The sequence below is a fragment of the Bos mutus genome, chromosome 13, assembly GCF_027580195.1.
Source record: "Bos mutus isolate GX-2022 chromosome 13, NWIPB_WYAK_1.1, whole genome shotgun sequence".
Lineage (NCBI taxonomy): Eukaryota > Metazoa > Chordata > Mammalia > Artiodactyla > Bovidae > Bos > Bos mutus.
Window position 1 is genome coordinate 67,232,333 of NC_091629.1, and position 25,136 is coordinate 67,257,468.

The following is a 25,136-nucleotide window of genomic DNA, read 5'->3' on the forward strand; positions in this document are numbered from 1 at the left end:
TCCCTTATGCTTTCTATAATTTCCAAGTATGTAATCCTCATGGAATCATAAACCAGAAGTCATAAAAAAATAAGTTCTATGTATTCCCTTAAATTCCAACTCAGATACAATGACATTCATGAAGCTAAAAGTAAACTCTGTCTGCTCTGTGATGCCTGAACTGTTTTTAGGTCACTTTATAACATTTATCACAGACTGTCTTGTCTCATAAATGATTCTTGGGTATCATTGCATCTACCAGATGAAAAGCCCCTTGAAGGGAGAGATTATAATTGAGTTTGGTACCTTCTGCAAAGCTTATCACAGAATACAGCACGTAGTAGGTACTCAACAACGATGAGTTGAATACACTTAGCAACCCATTCACAAGGTTTAGAGAACCCGTAAATATGTTCCTTAAATCATTACTATTATTATGGTTAATTTAAAAGTCTTTTATGGAACCCACCAACAAATCTAAAATATTCTGCAGCTCAGTGCAAAGCCACACTCAGCTCATACTGTGAATTTTCAAGCACCTGACAGTAGGGATTGATTCTCAGACGTTCCCAAGGTCAAGGACATTAGAATCCAATCCAACAATATGGAAGAGAGTTTTGACCCATTGGATCACCATAAGAAACTTTTCATTCACTCCATTAATATTTCTGAGCACTTACCTTGTGCCAAGCACTGTGATGATCAAATAAATGCTTTTGAAAGTATAAATTATGTAGGGGAAACAGCTGTACTCATCCACAGGAACATTTAAAGGTTATTGATTTCTTTCCCCCAATTTTTATTTAGAAAATTGATTTCCATGTTCCTATACTTCATACTGTGTAGTTAATTCCAAAGAATTTTTATAGTCATTACAGCAGGTGAATAAAAGGAGAAATCAGAAAAGGGCATGAGAAACTTGCCAGAAGTATTAGTAATTGCTATTTTTAGTTGAAAAGGTGGACTCCAGAAGAAGATATAAGCTTGGCAGTGCTCATAAAAAAGAAAGAAAGAAAGATGATTTAATTTTCTTAAATCTTTGACTCTGGGAAGCCTTTATACAATAAGCCTGGGCCGACTTCTTTTTTTCCATTGACATCTTCCCAGGAAAATGCTGCATGATATGATTTTCAAGGCTAATTTGCTTTTTTTGTCTTAAGCACTGTCCCTGGCTACAGATTATCCTTCCAAGCCTCCCTAAGATAGAGAGTCTCCTTCAAAATTCCTAACAGGCAGCCTGGTGGAGAGATGGGAGGGAAAGGAGGGAGGGAGGCAGGGAGGGAGGGAGGGAGAGAGAGGTAGAGGGTGTCTGTCTGCCGTGTACATGTGGTGCAGGCAGGGAGATCAGAACGCTCACAGAACAGGCAGTGTAATTACATGGCCCTCGGAAGTATGTTAGCCCCACGGGGAACTCGGCTTGCCTGTCTACTTGGGGAGGAAAAGTAGATTTGGGGATGGTGGAAGGGGTCAGTTCATAACTGACTTCCTGCTTGGTTCTGGTGAGAGCATCTGCTCATCTCCAGTGACTGCCTGATGCTCGTGGTCAGGCTCCGCTCTCTCGCTCCCAAAGACTTGATTTTGCAAAAGGGAACACACCTTTCTGCAGGAAAGAAGACTCTGACCAGACTGCGAGCGGTAGGTTGACATCCAGCTTGTTTATGCAGCAGAATTGCTGAGAGATGCAGAGAAGGCGGGGAGGGGAGGTTATTCGGGCTGCCTGATTTATCTGCAATGGGAAATGTTTTATTTTAATTGTCAGTTAAAAGAAGAGTTGCTGCCTAGGCTCAGGTGCCAGTGAAGCATCTCAGCTTTTATATTTGCGTCTGATGTGGCTTCTGTGCTTGCACGGCTTAGGGAAGCTAGGCAAGGTTCACCTTTAAAAAACCTGCAGCTTCCTATTTTTCCTCTTTTTCTCCTTTCTCTCCCTAAGCAGAATTCCCACCCCTTCTCGCCAACATCTCCTTGACCTCCCCTGCCACCCCATGTGAAGTGTGTCCACTCAGTGTCTTGAGCCCTTTTGCACCTGAGTCTGAATTTTTTGCTGTTTTGCTGTAGGTTTCTGTGGATGCTCTGCAGTTGCCCAGGGCCCAGGCGGACTGAGTGTGCAGGAGGTTCGTGCATAGGAATCGGAGACCATGGCAGTGCAGCTGGTGCCAGACTCCGCGCTCAGCCTGCTGATGGTGAGTGCTCGGGAGGAGGTGGGGCCCGGGCAGCGCCCAGCTTCAGCCTCTCCGCATCACACACCGCACACCGTGGGCTGCTGCTCCTGCTGCTTCAGTAGCTGCAGACATGTTCAAAATCTCTGCTTTATCCCACACACTGTTCTGAAATGATTTCTTGAGTAAAGAATCTCAGCCATGACAAAGCACTTCCAGGGAAAAGAAGCCTTAGATTTGCCATTTTAGAAACTTGTTGCTTAATGCTATTTTGAGAGATGAGTTTGCAAACAGGTGCTGAGAGCCTCCGGAAATAGATTCCTACCAACGCCTCCCCATGGATCTCAGCATCCTCTCCCTGCCCCGCATGCGCCTTTTTTTTTTCCCAATCTAAATTCAGGTAATTGGGTTCGTTTGTTTGTTTATTTACGTCTTCTCATGGCAACCGTGTAATTTTTTGCCCACGGCGTGATAGAATAGGCCTTTGATTCCAGGTGACCATGTATCTACTCAGATTTCCCCATAAAAACAGCCCATGGGGTTGGCCTGTGGCCTTTTGTGGCACTGGGGCTGCAGAGCTGGAGAAAGCTTATCTCCCAACCACAGATGAGGAGACCATGGCAAGCTCTGTATGGATCACTGACCTACTTTCAGCTGCTCTGTGATTTCTATTATGTTAAGAAGGCCTCTGCTCTTAGCATATTTAAACAAACAAGGTCAGTGGCATTGCCTTGTTTTTACTCGATCGACCTTTTGCTGGACCCTGGGTTCAGGGTTTGCTTCTACTCTCCTGTGGCTCCACCCTCCTCCTCACCAAGTAGCCCATGTGCCCTGGGGATGCTGGCGGAAGCAGCCCACCTTAAGCTGGGTATGCGAATGGGTGTCACAGAGACACGGGAGATTTTACATACAAAGCATAAGTACTTCTGCTATGTGCATTGACCTCTCCTTTCCGGTGGAGAAGGGGAGATGCTGCTTTTTTGAGACCTGGGGAATTTATTACAGCTGCTTGGAAGATGAGCGGGCTGGGAGCCTGTCTCCTAGGTGGTGAGCCAGGTCAAGCTAGGAGACAGATCCCTTGGTTCTGCATTATCCCAAATGTGGTTTAGGCCACAGAGGTACTTGAAATAATTGAGATCTCATGAGCCTCTGCTGGCTTCTGATGTCACGGGGGAGAAGGATGGGAAAGAATGAAAGTTGTTTTCTGGACAAATTAGCCTTTATACATTTTCCTTCCCTCATAACTTCTATTGTTTGGTGATGCTTTAGCCTCCATTGTCTACCCACGGCCACAGAAGTGGATGATGGGGATTTTGAGTATTTGTGACTGTGGCAGGCACTGACATGGCAGTGACTGTGAGGACCAGGGGACTCCCAGGAAACTGAGTCTGGGTTATATGCCAGAAAAGTAGAGATGTGCACGCTCATGTGCCACATGTATATTATCTGATATTGTTTAAATAATACAGAAATAAATTCTGTATTGTGCTAATGCAAAGCAGAAACGTGTTCTTGAGAAATGGCCTGCTTGCCTCCAGATTTCTGCTCTGAATTCTCTCCCGGGCTTCTGAGCACTGGGATATGTGTCTGTTTTCCTGGAAGCCCTAAGGTTGCATCTTTGGTACCCAAACAGCTCAACATCCTGATCTAGCTGCTTCTGATACAGACACACCCAGGTTCTCCTGTTCCTCGGGCTCCCAGATATTATGGTCACCAACCTGGAGGTCTCTGCAGCTCAGACTTTATCCTCTCTTGGTCAGCGGCCTCTGCCCTCAGATCTCTCCCCAGCACTCAACTCCTGCCCAGATTAAAGGACTGTGTGCACCTCTTGCTCGGAAGCAGGGGGAAATAGCTCTTGACACCGTGATGGACCATTAGATTAGAAAACCCTGGAGCATTGTGTGTAATCGGAGTCAATGCATGTTTTCTGGTTCATGTGTTGTTCATGGGAATTTTCCCCTATGGACTTAACTGCTTTTTTTCATCTTTAAGGGTAAAGCCTTAAAGCAATTGTTTCCCTGACCAACTACATGATGAGTCTCAAAAATTATAAGCAAGTCCAGAAGGAAAGAAAGAAGGAAAAGAGGCTGTTTAGCAGAGTTGCTTTGGCTGTGAGTTGAGGAAGGAAGCTATAAACATTATTTATTAGCTAATTGATCAGCCAATCAGTTCCCAGTATTTACGGAGTGCTCAATGACTGAGAGAAGAAGCATGGTGTAAGATTAAGAATGGGAGCGCCCCCCACCAAACATCCAATCTGGGGGAAGTCAATATCAGGATGCCTGATTGCAATTCTGGTTCTGTGCCTTGGAGTCACTGGGCTGCAGGGAATCCCAGGGGTGAGGGGAGGAAGGGGGAACATATGTCCACGCCCATTGCTTTTGGATAAGGAGGCAGCCAGAGGTTATATTCAGTGTAGCCTCTAAATGGTTCAGGGCAGAAGATGTTTATTTGGCAGTGGAAATTGCAGCAGAGTCTAGAGCTGGAGAACCCTGTGTTCTGTTCCCAGCTCTGCCGTTCACTGGGTGATCCTGCGTATCACTTCTCTGTGCCTTAATCTGAAGGGGTCTAAACTGAAGGGGTCGTGCTCATCACCAGGATTCTTTACAGCTCTGTTGGACATGATTTCAGACCCCTCGGAATAGTATTAAATATTTAGAAGAGGGCTCCTAATGCTTTATTTAGCATCGTGCCTTATTTGCACATTTAGCATGTGAACAATAGTGCTTTTGGAAAGGTGTTCCCATCCATGCGTCTTTTATGCCAGGGCAAGTATGTTTCATACTATTTGCTGGAATGGGTGAGCATTAGGATTTATTCACATTCTGCTGTCAGGCGTCCTACCCCAGGGAAGCCTGATTTATACTGTTGGACAAGAGCAGATGACTTTTGAGAAGTGCCTAATTGCCTTTGTAACTTGGGGCTGAGCATCTGGGTGGGGTTCTGGGTTGTACTGTGGTGGGTGAGATTCCACACAAGATGAAGGCCCTCAACAACCAATGAAGGGTGGTCTTGGAGAGGATGGGTGCTGGTGGTGGGGACAGTCTCCCATGCTGTGGAAAAGCCCATCTTTGCAGAAAACTTGGGAAGCAAGAAAATATATGCATTTGTCACACTGTTAGGAGCTTTCAGCCTGATGTGAGTAATTGTAGAGCAGGAATCTCTTGGCTGTGTGTCATTTGCTGAAGTCGTGTGAGTTTGGAACACACTAGAGCAGGTTCATTGATTATTTTGTAGCGACAGGATGGAGATACACAACCAAGGGGCTACCAAGGTGGCATTATGACATTTTAGCTTTGAGATTCTGAAAGCCCAGACACTGATTAAAATTATTTTTGATGTAAATTAACCAGCTTGTCAATAATGCACATCATGCTTTTCTGTAAGCAAAGTGTCTTTATATACATTATCTCATATAATCCCTTCAATAATTTTATTTTTAAGACAAAATTGATAATCAGAATGTGGGAACCTGTCAGTGGTCACACAGCAGAAATTGATGGTGCAAAGTCTCAGAATTGAGGTCTTCTGACTCTTGAGCAAGTGCTCTGATACCATTTTAAAGCTTGAGAAACGGGCCACCAGCATCTTCTGACACTTTGGATCAGGCCCTCAAGGGAGGCCTCACCTTGGAGCTCTTCTGCATTTTCCATGTTTCTAGGTGGGTAACCCTGTCTTCCTGGTTATCATTATTCTTTTCCATGTAGATGTGTAAAATCAAAAAGTGGTATACCACGAATATATGACTCGAGACATCTGGTTTGACTCTAGCCAAATGAAGTATTTTTATATCCATCAAAGACTTGCTGTGTTTTCAAGGTCCCATTCTCTCAGACTCTGTTTCTAAGAAATTTCCGTTCTAAGAGTCACATTTTACAATAGGAAAATTAAATATGTAAAAACTCTAATTCATAAGTCAGATGGATTAGCAGGTGATTATTCTCAATGAAGGAAGTGTGTGAATTAGACTATCCAGCAGGTTCTTTCCATTATAAAAATTTGATTTCATATTTCTGAAATTCTAATAGAGTCACTACTTGGTTTGTTTTAAATAGATTCCAGTTGATAATCTGCTGTCCTGTAGCTTTATTTTTCTCATTTCATTTCATTATAGACTCTTCTATCTTCAACCATTTTCTTCATTTGGACATTTTCTTTTAATTAACCAAAAATTATTTGCTGAGTATATGCTCTGTCCAGAAAAAGTTAAAACTGGTCACTGGCTTTAGTGGACTTAAAATCTAATTGGAAAAAAAAAATCTAATTGAAGAGACAAGATAGAGACATGTGGAGACTGTATTAGGCATTCACAGGATGACTTCAGAGAATGACATAAGAACTGTAATAATACAGTGCATAACCATTACCAAGTGAGCTCTGGGGTGTGCTGAGTTCAAAAGCCCTGGGGTGCACTGATTGTCAGAATGGAGGAACTGATTAAGTTAGGTATAGTGTTGAGGAATGGATGTGTTAAGAGAGCAGATTTGAGGTGAGAAGAGTGATGGAATTACACTTAAATCTATATTGTGTTTGGGCAATGGAAAATCAACTGGTTTGCATAGAGTGGCTATAGGTAACAAAGGGTTAAAAGGTCAGGACAGTAGATGGGGTGTGACTAAGTTCTAGTTCTATTTGTTGTTGTTCAGTCACTAAGTTGTGTCTGACACTTTGTGACCCTATGGATTGCAGCATGCCAGGCTTCCTTGTCCTTCACTATCTCCTGGAGTTTGCTCAGATCCGTGTCCAGTGAGTTGGTGATATTATCTAACCATCTCATTCTCTGCTGCCCTCTTCTCCTTTTGCCTTCTGTCTTTTCCAGCATCAAGGTCTTTTCCAATGAGTCAGCTCTTCACATCAGGTGGCCAAAGTATTGGAGCTTCAGCTTCAGCATCAGTCCTTCCAATGAATATTCAGGGTTGATTTCCTTCGGATTAACTGGTTTGACCTCCTTGCAGTCCAAGGAACTCTCAAGAGTCTTCTCTAGCATCACAATTCGAAGCATCAGTTCTTTGGTGCTGAGCCTTCTTTATGCTCCAACTCTCACATCTGTACATGACTACTAGAAAAACCATAGCTTTGACTATATAGGCCTAATTTTCACCTAAATTTGACCAGTGACAGATATCTATTCAGAATTTTTTTTTTTTTTTAACTTTACAATATTGTATTGGTTTTGCTGTATATCAAAATGAATCCGCCACAGGTATACACGTGTTCCCCATCCTGAACCCTCCTCCTTCCTCCCTCCCCGTACCATCCCTCTGGGTCATCCCAGTGCACTAGCCCCAAGCATCCAGTATTGTGCATCGTACCTGGACTGGTGACTCATTTCATATATGATATTATACATGTTTCAATGCCATTCTCCCAAATCATTCCACCCTCTCCCTCTCCCACAGAGTCCAAAATAAAACCACAGATTTTCACCAGACCCCAGTTGGTAAATGGCATGGAATAAAATTGAACTCTGCCTTGAGGAACCTTACTCTTGAGTTAACAATAATAATCCTTATGTTTTTCAAAATGCTTTTGCATTTGTTGTCTAATCAGATGTCCTCTGCAATTCAACTGTGACAAGAACTCTGTTGTTCTCTTATATGATGAAGCTGAGACTCAGAGAAGTTTAAAGGACTTGCCCAACATGAAATTGAAATGTTACCCAGGTTTCTATGGTGGCTAACTCATAAGTTTGAAAATGTGTTATTGACAACCTTTATGGAAATTCAAAGAACAATACAAAATGTAGCCATCTAAAGCATTGTATATGAAATGGGACCATCTAAGCATGGGGCTTGGAATGGGGACCCTGGATGTTGTAGTCTACAGGTGTGACTGGTTCATTTATCTTTCTGGTTTAAAGTAGAATAATTATGCAAAGTCTCTGGGAAATGTCTTGTCATTGTTACAACTAAGGCAGTAGCTAAAACCCTTCTTACACTTAATTGTCTAGTTTCTAAGGTATGATTTCCTAATGGGTAAATCTGAAGTCTTGATATCAATACTTTCTGTCATTAGTGTTTAATATATAAATTTATCTGTTCTCAGAAGATGAAATTTGAAATCAAGGACAGACAAATCACTTCTCTCAGATCATTCTTTTTGAATATATATTGTTTTCATTTTATATCAAATCTGTCTCTCTGCTTGTTAAAGAGATCTACTCAAACTAGCATCACAAAGAGAGGAAGATATTGACCAATATAATTTGGAAGACCAATAAATGACAGAGCTCCAGGAAAAACTCCAGGATCAAGGACTTTGGGTGATGGCCTCAGGACTGTTTCTCTGCCTCTCCCTGTATCTCAGTTCTACTTTGCCCTCATTGACTTCAGGCTCTGGAAGAGTCTTCCTCCAGCAACTCTGGGATTATTTGTGCTTAGAAGTTAGTGAACCAAACTAAATGAACAAGACTTTTTTTTTTTTTTTTTTTTCACAAGTTCCTCTGTTACCATCTATTTGGCCCTGTTGGATAATAGGCTTTTCCTAGGACAATCTCTGGGTCCAGGAATGTGTTCTTTGATCAAGCAGGTTGGCTTCTGTCTCTAGACCTGAGGTGAGGAAGGAGGTAGGTCAATTGGCTGAAAAATCCACCTGAATCGCATGAAATGGGAAGGGCAGGTTCCAAAAGGAAAAGAGCTCTCTGTAAGGGGAGAAGGGATGTAGCAAGGCAAAAACAATAGAAGTCCATTACAATGGTCATTGCGCTAGTTTACCATTATGGGAAGCCTACAGAACTTTCATGGAGGGGACGCATTGGTGAACCCTAAATCATAGGTTCAGTTTCACTCAAAAAGATAAATGGGAAACCCTAATTGTCTAGATAGTTTATGCTGGGTTGAACAAGTCTCACCATCACTCAAGTGGGATAATAATAGCTACTATTAATACATAAGATTTGGAATAATTCAATGAGATGTGTATGCAGAGTACTTAGCACTGTTCCTGGACCAAAGTTAATGTACAGTAAGTCCAGCTATCCCTAAGTATCCCTGGGAGGTTAGTTTCAGTACTCGAGTGGAAACCAAGGTCCTCAAGTTCCCTGTATAAAATGGTGTAGAATTTGAGTATAACCTACCCACATCCTCCCATGCACTTTATTTTTTTTCCTGTTTTCTAGGTAATAATTTATTTTTTTTTATTTTTTAACTTTACAATATTGTATTGGTTTTGCCATATCTCCCATGCACTTTAAATCATCCCCTGGGTTACTTATAAGACCTCATACAATGTAAATGCTATGCCAACAGTTGTTATGCTGTATTGTTTAGGGAATAATGACAAGAAAAGAAATCTGTGCATGTTCAGCTCAGACATAAACATCATAGGTCTGACTATACAGAGCATGTCAGCAACAATGTAATATTATTAGGGATTGCTTTCACTTAATGATCTGAAAGAGAAATACATAGCATAAAACAGAATATTTAAATACAAATAGAAAATATAAATGTATCCTCTCTCTTTCATACACACACATGAACCCAAACCCTGGCTCTTCTCTCTTTTTTTGTTTTGGCTGCACAGTGCAGCATGTAGGATCTTAGTTTCCTGCTGCTGCTGCTGCTGCTGCTGCTAAGTCGCATCAGTCGTATCCGACTCTGTGCGATCCCATAGACGGCACCCAACAGGCTCCTCTGTCCCTGGGATTCTCCAGGCAAGAATACTGGAGTGGGTTGCCATTTCCTTCTCCAATGCATGAAAGTGAAAAGTGAAAGTGAAGTTGCTCAGTCGTGTCCAACTCTTAGCGACATACTCCTTTCCAAATGATTCTGTATTTTCAAGGTTACTGAAAGGAAATGGCAACCCACTCCAGTATTCTTGCCTGAGAAATCCCACAGACAGAGGAGGCTTGTGGGCTCCAATCCACAGAGTCGCAAAAGAGTCCCACTCGAGTTAGTAACGGAACAATAAGGATTAGTTTCCTGACTGGGGAGCACATCTGTGTCCTCTGCATTGGAATGACAGATTCTTAGCCACTGGACCACCAGGGAAGTCCCTGGTCCTTTTCTGTTGCTAACCCTTGTGATGGTGATGGTGATGGTGATGGTGATGGTGATGTTTGCTATATGATGCCTACAGTGTGCATGCGGTGAGATTACAAGGTGTGGGCTCTAGGTAAGTGGTGAGACACCAGGCTAACTTGAACCTTCTCACGGAATGTCAGAAGGATCATCTGCACAGGAAGAACTGGGTTCCCCTGGTAGATGTGGATGCTGTGGAGGAGGTCAGGGGTATGGGCGTCAGGATCTGTGGAGTTTGAGGGCTCAGGATCTTCAGGCATTGAAGACTGAGATTTCACAGTTGCAGATGCTTTAGTTAGCAGCATTGTTATTGGAAACTGGGTTTTTTTTTTTTTTTTTTCATTTCCTTTGCATCAGCAAACAAATCTAGTGGTGGTTGTAAGAGTGTTGTTATTCCTCTGGTGACACAGAAATGTTGTTCCATCTAAAGATTGTGCTCAAGAATCATGTCCTTTAAAAACATTTATGCCTGTTGAAAGTCTGCTTCAAATTTTTCAAGTGTCCAAATTGATGGCTCTGCCTCCTTTAAATTTTCTGCATCACCACCACCATCATCATCACCTGTGAGGATTTCAGCATGTCTTCAACTTCCTTATTGGTAAGAGTTCCTCTGTGTTCTTCTACATGTTCCTCAGCATCACCCATGATGATGTCAGAGAATTCTTTCCCACCAATTTCCCTTGCAGTGTTCCTGACTTTTGCATCAAGAGCAGGGAAGCTCCTGAAATCCCTGATGCCTCAATCCATAATAGCTTCCAACACACATTGACTGGCTCTGGCTTTAGGGCATTGACAGACCTCTGTAATTATGAAGTGCTTCCATAAATCTGTGATGCTGCTGTCAGGTTGACATCAGATCAGATCAGATCAGTCGCTCAGTCGTCTCCAACTCTTTGCGACCCCATGAATCGCAGTCCATCACCAACTCCCGGAGTTCACAGAGACTCACGTCCATCGAGTCAGTGATGCCATCCAGCCATCTCATCCTCTGTCGTCCCCTTCTCCTCCTGCCCCCAATCCCTCCCAGCATCAGAATCTTTTCCAATGAGTCAACTCTTCGCATGAGGTGGCCAAAGTACTGGAGTTTCAGCTTTAGCATCATTCCTTCCAAAGAAATCCCAGGGCTGATCTCCTTCAGAATGGACTGGTTGGATCTCCTTGCAGTCCAAGGGACTCTCAAGAGTCTTCTCCAACACCACAGTTCAAAAGCATCAATTCTTTGGCGCTCAGCCTTCTTCACAGTCCAACTCTCACATCCATACATGACCACAGGAAAAACCATAGCCTTGACTAGACGAACCTTTGTTGGCAAAGTAATGTCTTTGCTTTTGAATATGCTATCTAGGTTGGTCATAACTTTCCTCCCAAGGAGTAAGTGTCTTTTAATTTCATGGCTGCAGTCACCATCTGTAGTGATTTTGGAGCCCAGAAAAATAAAGTCTGACACTGTTTCCACTATTTCCCCATCTATTTCCCATGAAGTGATGGGACCGGATGCCATGATCTTAGTTTTCTGAATGTTGAACTTTAAGCCAACTTTTTCACTCTCCACTTTCACTTTCATCAAGAGGCTTTTGAGTTCTTCTTCACTTTCTCCTGAAGGTGAGGGGGTTATGTGTCACCTTTGTGCTCTTGATGATGCCTTGATCAAGGGGCTGCAGTAGTGATGCAGTGCAGGAGGCAGAAACATCACTTCCATATTCTCAGCAGGAGAAGCAGAGATTGGGGTGGCCGGGAGCCAATGTAATGTCAGTTACAAGGAAGCTTGTGAATGGCAGTGCCTTCTCTTCGAAGTGCTTCTTCCTTTTAGGAATGAAGCACTGATGGAATCATTCCAAGAGCAAGATGGCCATTACCCAAGCCTTCTTGTTGTGGTGCCAGAACAAGTGCAGGTAGTTTTCAGTTTGGTGCTTAAGGGCTTGGGGATTGTCTGCTCATTTGCTTTTGTGACCTGCTGTGTTGCCACATGGCACCAGAGTGACCAGGTGATCTTTTCAGACTTTGAGCCCAGGGCTCTTTTGGCACTGGCATTCGTGGATATAGGTGTGATTAGGGATCGTCCTCCAGAACAAGCCTGGATCATCACAACTGAAGGCTTGCTCTGGATGGTAGCCTTTCTCTTCTCTTCTGTGAGTCTCCTGAGCTCTTCTGGGAACCGTGATGCTGCCTTGACATCAGGCCATGTGGGTTCTCCCATGATCTTTAAGTTCTTGAGGCTGTAGCACTATGCATAGCTAGTCAGCCTTTCCTCACTAGCTTTAAAGTCCTTCGTCTTCTCAACCTCCTCACAGTAGTTCTCATACAGACTCGTGCTTTCTCACACATCATTTTGCCATCAACAGGGACAGGTTTCTGTGACATGTCCTCAAACTACCTTTTCTCAGTCTTTGTAAGCACTTTGTCACCAACCAGAGAGACCTCATTTGCCATTGTAGGGGCAGCACAAACACTGCTATGGATTTCAGCTGCTTTCTGGTTTATTGCTCAAATATTGGATTTAAACTTATCGACTCTATGGCCCACTTTGGCAAGTGGCATGCCACTTGCTAAAAGATCTAGGATTTTCACTTTTTCATCAAGAAATAGCCTTTTATGCTCTCTTAGATTTCAAGGGGTGACTTTGACCACTTGCTTTGTAGGAGTCATTTTTTTTTTCACAGAAAGAAAGGGTGCACAAAACATAGCAATGCGTAAATAGCACATGCGGTTGAACAAGGCTCATTCAAGGAGTGCTGGGGAAAGGCTGAGGACCTGAGAAGGGAGATGCTCCAGCAGGGAATACCTGCCTAAGCATCACTTTATTCAAGTGTATTCACTATAGTGCTCGGAATATGGCTAATTAAAGTTTTGCTTTTTGAAGCTTTCTGGAATTTTCTTCCCCAATATTTTTGACCCATGTTTGGTTGAATTGTACGGGGATGCATAACCTGTGGATATAGAGGACCAATTATATTAACAGTTGCTTGCTTTATCTTAAAATAATATGAAACAAACATTCACCCAAACTCATCTCATTGGATTCCTACAGGAGCCAACCTAAAAGAAAAAGTCACCCAATTCTCTCTTTCTGTAACCCAGTCTCTGGACAATCAGTGACTACTTTTGGACAATCAGCCAATGGTTTTAGAAAAACTGATGCTCTGAGGGTCAGGTGAACCATTCTAGTCAAATTTAGATTTGAATTCCTGTCTTGAATAACTAACAATTTTTTCTTACCTTCTGAGGGGAGATGATTAAAATATGGACTGCAATATGTTCTCTCTGGCAAATGCAAAATGCTCACCATCCAGGCCTGGTACACATGACTGGGCAGCTATTAGTGCATCTCTGCTAAAAATTAATTGTGTGGCTGCTTTGCAAAGTTTAATGGCGGTGTGGAGAGCATATGGTCCTGGTGCAGGTAGCAGTTTCTCATTGAATTCTCTGCCAAAATAGGAAATCTAATGGAACATATGGTATGTAGCCTGGTTGTAATCAAAGGTCCTGAAAAGATGCTTGACTAAGATCGTGTGGCACATGCCGAGCAAGACACAATTGCAGTGTCGGGGTAGAAGTGACCTGCATCTCATGTTGCAGAGTGATGAGTGTCCTGGATAACCCTGGAGATTGACATTTTGGTCTCGCTGTGTAGACCTGGAGAAGCAATTTCCCTGAGCGGTAGAGGCACTTCCTGTTCCCAAGAAACGTCAAGCACAACCATGATTTTAATTTTCATTTTACATTCTTGACTCTCTGTTGGTGTCTGTGGCTCAGGCTTGCCCCCAAGCTCCTGGTGATTACCAAATCAAATGCTTATTGATTTATCCTTCTGCATATCCTGCAGGTACCTCAGACTCAAATCACTCCAAAGAGGACTTATGTTCTACTCATAGTCTGCACATCTTGCATCATTTACTCTGTCATTTCAGAATTCATCTTTGACTCTTTCTTCTCCCTCATCCCCCTTGTCCAGTTATCTCCAGGTCCTGGTACTTCTGCTTCCTTCTCTTTTTCCCTATCTGGCTCCTCCTCCCCATCCTCCCTCACTCCCACCACTGTTTAATAAGTCTATAATCTCATGTACCTGGGCTAACTGCAGAGCCACCTACCTGGTCTCTCTGCTTCTGTCAGACACAGAACACTCCTTGAATTTGTTCACTTTGCTCTTTTCTCATGCTGCCTCTTCATCCCTCTGCACATGTTCCAGAGTGATATTTACAAAAGAAAGGTCTACTTTCTAGACCTAATATCCTCTGATTACACCCAATTACACACAGAATAAGGCTCAAGCTTTTCAGTATACCATGTTGGTCACTTCAAGCTCTGGCCTCTGCTCACCTGCCTGGCCTTATGTCCCACTGTTCCCTCCACCAACCTTCAAAATTCCTATGTTAGCAGTTGTATGATATGTTCTTTCCACTATCTGGATTCTCAATCTTTTAGTTTCCCCTTTATTTCATTCACATACACACACCCCCGCCCCCCGCCACACACACATTTTTTTCTATCATCTCATTTATTGGTAACAGTGCTGTATAATATTTGACTTTTATATCTATTTTCCTTAGTAGAGTGTGAGCCCATCAAAAATAGAGAATACTTGTCATTTATTCATTCAACAAATATTTACTGAATACCTACTAGTTTCTGGACAGTTTTAATGTAAAGGATGCAGCAGAAAACAAGCTGAATGAGGCTTCTGCTGTCCTTGAGATTACATTCTCTGGGGGGAGATTTAAAAAATAAACATATTGAAAATAAACAGAAATATAAATGTTTAAGAGCCCTGCTGGGAAGGTAAAGCAATCATGGGGAGACACTACTCTAGTTTTAGAGTAGGTGATCAAGGAAACCTCCTAAGAGTAGGTGACTTTTAAGCTAAAGAGCAGTTGGTAACAAGGAATCAATGGTTGGAAGCTATGGGCTAGGCTTTTCATCCAAAGAAAAGGCTATAGGATCAGAAGGAGTTTAGCAAGTCCCAGTGCCTGGTAAATTGAGTAGATTGATGTCTGGATCCAACACTGCCAAGCATTAGCCCTGGGCCAGGCTCTGGGAGGAATCTGACGTAAGTACAGCTCATAGTCCTTATCCAGAGCTTAAATCTCTTTATAGAAGTAGAATTACAGAAAACATTGATGTACCACTGCATGAAAGGAAATGGCCCCAAATTAATGGGTGTGGTGCCAGCAACATGTTGGAAGGTGTTCAGAGGCATGTGGCTGTGGTCAGGGCGACAGGAGAGTGAAACTTAGAGATCTAGCTAAGACAGACTCTGTGGAAGAAAAGGACATCAAGTCATGTCAAAGGTGCATTTCACCCCAGTTTTATTGCTATATAATTGACATACAATATTGTATTAAGTTTAAAGTGTACAATATGTTGTTTTGATACAGTTATATACTGGACAGTGATTACCACCATGAAGAATTCATCCACCAAATGGACAAATTCATTAGCTAACCCATCCTTCTTGCCATATAATTACCAGCTCATTTTTGTGATAAGAGCATCTAAAATCTACCCTCTTAGCAACTTTTGAGTATGTAATACCTCATTAACTGTAGTTACCAAGCTGTACACTAGATCTCCAGAATTTATTCACCTCCTAACTGGAAGTTTGTACCCTTTGATCAACATCTCGCCTTTTCCCTCATCACAGCTCCTGGTAACTTCATTCTACTCTCTGTTTCTGTGAGTTCAGCTTTTTTAGATTCCATGTATTAGTGATATAACAAACACAGTAATGTCTTGCTCTTTCTGGCTTATCTCACTTAGCAAAATGCCTTCAGGGTCCATCCATGTTGTTGCAAAGGCAGGATTTCCTTCTTTAAATGACTGAACAATACTCCATTGCATATATATTTCATATCTTTTTTATCCAGTCATCCGTTGATGGGTGCTTACACTGTTTCCATGTCTTGACTAATGTACATAGTGCTGCTGTGAACATGGGTGTTCTCACAGATATCTCTGTGAGACCTTCATTTCATTTCCTTTCCTTTGGATAAATACCCAGGAGTGGAATTGGGGTGTATTTATTTTTGATGGGAGAGGGAAAAGAGAAGGTATCTTCCCAGAAAAAGCAACAAAATGAAGAGGGAAATTCAGGAGGAAATGATTATAAATGGCCAAGCATGGAAAGGGGATAATGGCAGAGGTGGGGATGTGAAGGAAGGATTGGTCAGGAGCCAATGGTCTAAATGAAGGAGAGGACTTGAAGGAGGAAGAAAGCTGGTGAATTGAGTTGGGACCAGATGAAGGAAGATGCTACAAATGCTTCAGTGAGCACCTGGAGTGGAATCAGGGGCACTTAAGAGCCTGCCTTGGATGGGGACTGACTTAATGATTGTGGAGCTGGAGAAGTTTAATCTGGAGGTGGCATGCAGGGTGAAAGGGAGAATTCAGGTTAGAGTCATTTTCACCAGTTCAGGCGGGGGATGAAGAGGCAGCATGGGAAAAGAGCAAAGTGGACAAATTCAAGAAGTGTTCTAAAGGCAGCATCCTCAGGACTTTACAATGGATTGACAGTAGGGGACCACACACAGGGAGAAGAGCCCACGTTGACAGAGTGTTGGCTATTGGAGCTGCAGGGAGTGGGGACAGATAGGAACAACTTCAGGGTGGGAAATTCAATATGAAGAACAGGCTGCAATTAACTTAGCAGTCTGAGTGGAATGTGCTGAGGTAATAATAAGATTTCCCAGCAGAGATATGTGATGGGTAGCTGGAGATGCTGGTCCCTGTAGGTCCGGGATTAGATGTGAAGGGGCAGAACTGGGAGTGAGACCAGAAACTCAGGAATCCTGAAGAAAGACTGTAGGGAGAAAAGAACAGGAGGTCAAGCCTGTGCAAGGGGAATTCCAGCAGATGTGGTTAGAAGAGTTCCTATTACCTTGGCATATGAGGCACCTTTGGACCATATCAATGTTACCTTCACGGTGAAATTAATTTTTCTTATGTTAAATATACCACATGGCCTCATTGGAGCAGCCAAGGAGCCTTTTTTTTGCTAGATGTTGGTTAAATGCAGTTCCATTAGATGACTGCACTTCGTCAGATTTCTGTAGTGCGTGACTGAGCTGGGAATGTACATAAGCAGATTATTACTAAACTTTACAAAGCAGCTGATGTGTCTGTCATGTGTATTCCAATTATACTGCTGCATACAACTATCTCACACTGTGTGACTTAACACAATCATTTTATTGTGCTCACCAATTCTATGGGTTACAGGTTCCAATAGTTGATGATGGGAATGGCTTGTCTCTGCTCTAGTGTCTGGAGCCTTGGCTGGGAAGAGTCAAAGTCTGGAGTCCCTGGACAGGTGGAGCCTGGCATGTCCTGGAGGTGTCCCCACTCATCTGTGGTGGTGGTGATGTTGCTGTCAGCTGGGCCGCAGCCAGTTGTGTCGACCACAGTGATTGTCCAGGGCCTCTCCCTATGGCTTGGGCTTCCTCACAACATGGCTACTTCCAAATAGTTGCACTGCTTACATGATGGCTCCGTACCCAGAACCAGTATCTGAGCTGACAAGGCAGAGCTGTGTGACCTTTGGGGACCCAGCCTCAGTGGTCGACCACACAGACCAACTTCTGCTGAATTTTCTTGGTTGCCAGAAGTCACTAAGGCTAGACTCAGAGGAGAGTCTAATCCTAAATGGAGAGGATGAGCCCCCACCTTTTGATGCAAACATGTCAACATATTTTAGGATGTGTTTAAGTCACCACAGTGTGTGTTCATTCTTTGTAATCTAATTGCATGTTCCTTGAGGGTCTTTTACTTGTTGTATTATGCACAATTGTCTATGGAATTGTGCTCCATAAATATTTATTGATGGAATGGTAGATTGATATCCGAATAAGCCAATTATTTATTTATTTATTGCCTATTAGCAAAGAGTTGCATTTGACTTTTCAGGTTTGTATCAAAACTCTAAATATCTGAAGAGTTACAAGTGTTTCATACTTCTATGCTATACATTCAAAGACTGCCCAGAGAATGTATGATTCGTGAAGAATGTCAAGATCCATGACCCCTACCGCAGGTTTTAGTTCCCACTGATGACTGGGAGCTAATAATGCAATAGTGTTGCTTCCTTTACATGTTTGGTATTTGGATTCCTAATTTGTTTTGTATCTTTACTGCCATGTGTCAGGGTAAAAGAAGGGATGTAGCTTGGTGTTAGGACTGAAATGCCTTTTATTTTTCCCTCTTGAAGAATGTGAGCATAATTGAGCCGTAATGAACATGGCTGAGGTCATTTCCCGGGGATTAATGACAGGGAGAATGTGTTCATGGCCTGAGGCTTAGTCTTCGGTCATTAACCTAGTTGGTCATTAATATTGTCCAGGAGTGCTTTATGTTAGGCCATTACAATCACTGCCATATGCCGCTACGATCGGGGACGTGAACATTACCTGTGTCAACAACTATTTGCTACCTCCCCATTCCCCATGATTACTGGGCCAGGCAATACGCACAGAGTCGGACACGACTGAAGTGACTTAGCAGCAGCAGCAAGACCACGAAGCACCAAGGGCAGGAAAATCTAAAGCTTCCCTTCCCTCCTCACCCCTTCTCCCTTCTCCCTCCTCCCTTTCCCTCCCCGCTTCTTCCCTTCCCCTCTCTTTTAAAAATGTTTATGGAAGAAAGCACTTAGATAAAGTGCCAGGATATAGGAATAGATACGTAAATACCACCTGGTCCCTGCTCTCAAGAAGTTTAGAGTTTTGCTGGAAATGTCAATACACAAATAATTTCAACACAGCAAGTTAATGTTCTGACAGACAAATCATCAACATGTTGTAGAACACAGGAGCACAGAGTAGGAACCCCTAAAGGGTGCTGATGTTTCAGGTGAGTTTTGAAGGATTGGGGATGGGAAGTGGATGGTGGTGCTCCAGATGTAGGGGACAGTGTACACAAACACAAGTGAGAGAGCTGTATGTTTCAGCAACTATGTGGCATTTGGGTATGGGAATAGTAAGAGGGGATGGCAGAGATGAGATCAAGATCCTGGCTAGGCATGGACACAGGCTGCTTTCTGAACAAATGGTAAGGAGTTTGAACTTGAAACTTCAAGTTTCAACTGCTGCTACTGCTAAGTCACTTCAGTCGTGTCTGACTCTGTGCAACCCCATAGACGGCAGCCCACCAGGCTCCCCCGTCCCTGGGATTCTCCAGGCAAGGACACTGGAGTGGGTTGCCATTTCCTTCTCCAATACATGAAGGTGAAAAGTGAAAGTGAAGTCGCTCAGTCGTGCCTGACCCTCAGCGACCCCATGGACTGCAGCCTTCCAGGCTCCTCCACCCATGGGATTTTCCAGGCAAGAGTAGTGGAGTGGGGTGCCATTGCCTTCTCTGTGATACTTACTAAAGGTCGCTAATGCTTTTAAACATGAGATGATGTGCTCAGAGTTGGGATGCAAGAATATCACTTAAGAAGTAGTACAGAGAATGGATAGAAAGAAGAAGTTACCTGAGGGGAGGGAGCCTGGGTAAGAAGATATAGAAATCATCCTGTTGGCAGTCCGGTTGGACAAATGCCAGGCCAGTGGGGATGGAGGAAAGGGATAGACTCATGGGCCACTGAAGTGGAAGGCAGAGATGGGTGCTTCGTCATGACTCCTACTGATAAAATAAATACCTGCCTCAACTGACTTACAGGAGGAAATTCTTTAGTTCAGATAGCAAGTCCAAAGGTAAAGTCATTACCAGACCCTGATCTCACCCCTACTCCCACCTTCTCTGCTCTCTCTGCTCTGTCTGCAGGTTGACTTCCCTCACACGGTCACAAGGTGGCTGCCAGCAACACCTGTTCAAGCCTAGGTGGAGAGAGGAAATGTTTTTGCTCAAAATAGGAGCAATAAATTCTTCCTTTCTTTTTGAGAGCACCCACTCAGGTCATCTGAAGTCAAACACCAGTTGGCTTAAGCCTGGGATTATGAACTGGTCACTTGCCAAGAGGCATGGAGTGAGCCTGCTTGGCTTGGATACATCAGTATTTATGCTGCTGCATCTGGGAATGGGGTCAATTTCACATAAGAGGAAGAGAAGAAGGTGGGTGTGGTTGCTGCAGAGACAACAGTATCTATGACTAGAGCACAGAAAAGGGCACTCAACCCTCCCATCCTTCCTTGGGAGAACTGGAGGAAGAGAGAGGTCAGTATGTGGATTGTAAGTTTTTTGAGAGAAGGACATATGGCTCATTCACCATTGTTTATTTAGCTCTTATCTCAGTGCCTGGCACATAGTAAGTGCTCAGTAAACATTTGTTGACTAAGTAAACTCATCTGGAAAGAGACAGTACCTGAGCTTGAAGGTACAGATTATAAGATGAAGTAGAGGAACAATTTCAAGCAGAGTTAAAAGAATTTGCAACAGTAAAGAATCATACAATTGCATCATACATTTCAGTGAAGTTAAGAAGTTTAGAATCACAGGCACAAAATCCAAGGCAGGGCGAGGCTGAGGATGATGTTAGAGAGTTAAGGAATGACCATATTCTGCTGAGGAGCTTGGGTCATCTCTTACAGAGAATGGAAGACACCTGAAAATTTTTAGACAAGAGAATGAAGTAATCCCATGTGCGTTTGTCTAGATCACTCTGCAAAGATGTGTAGAACATGAGAGAGACATGATGAGGTGAAATCAGCAGTTGATTAGTTTTTGATGGGATGTGTAGGCAGAGAGAGGAGTCAAGGATGACCTTAGGTCATTGTGTTGGGTGAGAAGGCAGGGGGAGGTCACAAGGAAGAATAGATTTTAAAGGATTAATGATACTTTGTTTTGGATGGGTTCATGGGAGCCAGTGAAACATTATAGGGGAGGTGTCTAGCTGTGGTCAGGTGTTTGCGTGTGAAGCAGGGGAAGAGTTCTGGTTAGGACATGCATATTCAGAATTGCCAAAATTCAGGTGCCAGTTTGAACAATGCAAGAGAATGAAACCACCTAGGGAGTGTAGACTAGGTAGAGCCGTGAGCCATGGGTGAGGCACTGAAAGGGTAGGGAGTGGGAAGAAAGCCCAAAGAAAGAGACAAATAAAGTCAAGAAGGTAGAAGGAGGTCCAGTAGCATATGCTGTCTTGGATGACAAGAGAGTGGAGAGTTTGAAGAAAGACCGAGGATTGATGATTGAGGCCATCAAGTGAAGCAGAGAGATAAAGGAAAATAAAAACTGGAATGTGTTTATTGTATTTGCCAATCAGGATGTCAGTGGTGACCTTATGGTGAGATGCTTCTTAGAGGTGATAAAATCATAAGTTAAGTTGCAAGTGAATGATGAGGGAATAGAAAGTAAATAAATACAGACAGAGAAGATATAGGAGAAGGGGAAAAGAGATGGTAACCTGAGGAGTGGGAGGAAACAAGGGAGGCATTTCAGAGATGGGGAAATCATAAGCATTGCTATGTATTCAAGGAGAGAGGCTCAAAGAGATTGCAACATTAAAAGTGCAAGGGATTGGGGAGGGGATGTTGGCAATGACATGACCTCACAGTTCCAAAATGGCTGTTGCAGCTCCAACCTTCACATCCCTCACTTCTGTGTCCAAAAGCAGAAAGAGGAGGAACAGTAAAGAGAGCACTCCTTGTGTCTCCTAATTTCTATCAGGGAGGAAAATCCCTTCCTCTCCCACACCCCCTCCTAAATGCCCTCCTGACTGGGAATCTAAAACATGCATTTCCTGACGTCCCTTGTAGCTGGGGTTCTGCATATGATCTGGTTCCTATGAAGCAAGCTCTCTGGCACCAGACTTGGAGAAGTGAAGTGAATGAGTTGAAGTGGCTGTTGTAGATTTTCTGGCAGGCAAGATGGCAGAGTGTTTGGTTCTTTGGGACCAACTGTTGTGGAGGTGCTGGTGTCTAGTCTTTGGTGTCAGAGGTGGTGGCTGAGTGACGGTCTGGGATCTGGAGGTGTGCTTTGTCATTACATTTGGCTCCGTGGTGAATGACCTTGCTCAACTGGTTTTCCCATATGTTCTTAAACTTGCTAGTGTGTGTGTGTGTGTGTTTGCATGTGTGTCTGTGCGTGTGGGCATGCACACCTGTTCTCAGTCATATCTGACTCTTTGTGACTGCATGGACTAGCCTGCCAGGCTACTTTGTCCATGGAATTTTCCAGGCAAGAATACTGGGGTGGGTTGCCATTTCCTATTCCAGGGGATCTAAATTCCCTAATACTCTGTAATAATTTCCTTCCTGCTTAAACTAATTAGAGTGGATTTTGTTGTTTGCAAAAAAGAACCTGGAAGAACACACAAGACCCGCTCCAGCTGTAAGAGGGACTGGAAAAGAGAATTTCTGGCTTTTTTATGTTCTTCTTGGAGAGCTGAAGGTTCAGGATAATGGCTGTTGTGTAGGGAACCAAAAGGATCTGCCAAAGACAAATGCGGACCTAAATAGGTTTTAAATAGAACAGACTGGGTAAGTGTTTTATTTGGTACAAGAGGTTTTTGGGGACCATCAAAATATTTAAAGTATAACCATCATTTTATGACAGTGGTTTATGTGAAATAGCCAATAGTGCAAAAGCTAAACCTATTTCATTTCTGTTGTCTGATGATAATAGCCTGTGAAACAGCAGTCAGGTCACCATCTAGCTTTGAGGGATGGCAGTTCCAAAATAGAATTCAGAGGAGGGAAGGTAGGAAGGAAGCAGGATTGTCTTTTTAAATAAATATTATAATCTTAATTATGATTATGTAGACACGCAGGCGAGGTGGGCATGGCAACCCACTCCGATATTCTTGCCTGGAGAATCCCCATGAACAGAGGAGCCTGGTGGGCTACAGTCCATGGGGTCGCAAAGAGTTGGCCACGACTGAGTGACTAAGTACACAGGCACACAGGCAATATGGTTTTTGAAAATCTTGGTAGATACTTAGCCATTTGAATCTTGGATCCAAATTCTTTTGACTATTAAAACCATTTTTTACAAATTAAGGTTATTTGGTTTTTATAAGTTTTTTAAAAATACAAATAACTTTACATGATATATGTAACTCATATATATATATTTTTTTCACCCTCTGGGAAAAAATATATAACCTCCCGCTCTAGTTCTTTAATCCTTTGGATTATTGTGTATCCTTCCAGAAATTGTCCATACAGATGCAACATCTTTACTTGTCAATCCCTATAGCATTACTTCATTCTTTTAAAAGAATATACAGTATTGTATGAATTACAGTTTATTTAATCAATCCCTTCTTAGGCTATTTTCAATATTCTATAATTACAAACTATCCTGCAATGAAGATTCATGTGCATCCATCTTTGTGCAGATGGATTGAATCTTATTTTTGTTCAGTCACTCAGTCATGTCCGACTGTTTGCAACCCCATGGACTGCAGCACACCAGTCTTCCCTGGCCTTCACTGTCTCCCAGAATTTGCTCAGACTTATGTCCATTGAGTCGATGATGCCATCAAATCATCTCATCCTCTGTTGTCCCTTTTCCTGCCCTTAATCTTTCCCAGCATCAGGGTCTTTTCCAATGAGTTGGCTTTTTGCATCAGGTGGCCCAACTCTTGGAGCTTCAGCTTCAGCATCAGTCTTTTGGATGAATGTTTAGGGTTGATTTCCTTTAGTATTGACTGGTTTGATCTCTTTGCTGTCTAAGGGACTCTCAAGAGTCTTCTCTAGCACCACAGTTCAAAAGCATCAATTCTTTGGCGCTCAGCTTTCTTTATGGTCCATACACAACTACTGGAAAAACCATAGCTTTGACTAGATGGACCACTGTTGGCTAAGTGATATCCCTGCTTTTTAATATGCTGTCTAGGTTTATCATAGCTTTTCTTCCAGGGAACAAGTGTCTTTTAATTTTATGGCTGCAGTCACCATCTACAGTAATTTTGAAGCCCAAGAAAATAAAGTCTGTCACTGTTTCCCCTCATCTATTTGCCATGAAGTGATGGGACTGGATGCCATGATCTTATTTTTTTGAATGTTGAGTTTTAAGCCAGCTTTTTCACTCTGTCCTTTCACCTTCATTGAGCGGCTCTTTACTGCAGGTCAAATTCCTAGATGGAGAATGCTGAATCAAGATATATCATTAAAAATTTTTTATAGATACTGTCATATTATTCTCTTCAAAACATGTATACCTGTGGCGGATTCATTTTGATATTTGGCAAAACCATTACAATATTGTAAAGTTTAAAAACAAAATAAAATTTAAAAAAAATAAATAAAACAGTCAAAAAAAAAAAAAAAGGCACCATGCAAATTTGTCTTTTAAAATTATACTTTCAAAGCTCTAGGTATATAAGAACCCATTCCTATCTGCTGGTACTGCTGGTACTGAATATGGAGACTATAGGAAAAGTGAGCTGTTCTCCAAAAGGTATTTGGAGTCTTACTGTACAAACAATTACTGCATTAAATGTCTGCAAAATTTAAGTGGCAAATGAGTATTGAATATCAATTACACATCTGTTCCATCTCAAAGGCAGATGGCCTTTTAATTTTATATCCCAAGAATTATACCCAAATTTCATCTCTTCCTCAGATTCCTCCCCTCTCTTCTTTTACTTCCACTGAGAAAATGGTTTATTGCACTTGTCACATATCAAATTAATTTTAACAGAAAGCACAATGAAACTCTCTTACTTTAGTAAGCAGATATCTAGGATTGTAATACTAAAGAAACATATATGGGGTCCCAGCAATTGTTTATTGGATGCAGGGTACCATCCAAGCAAAGTTAGAAGGTCCCTACCTTCAGTGATCTTACAATCTGGGTTGAGAAATGGACATAAAATGTAAATGATTAAAGGCCAAATACAAAGCAGAATCTAAATGCTATATGTATAATTTAGCTATTCATACTTGTCAATACAAAGAAGGAAGAGGTTGCATTGTAGAGGAGCTGTCATGGATTCTATGAAATAGGTGGGTGTTGGTTTGGCTTTGTGGGATGGGAAGTGAAATGGAAAAGCTCTCCCCAAAGAAACGGGGAGACGGGTGGGGTTGCTGTGAGCCAGTGGAACTGAGTGAGA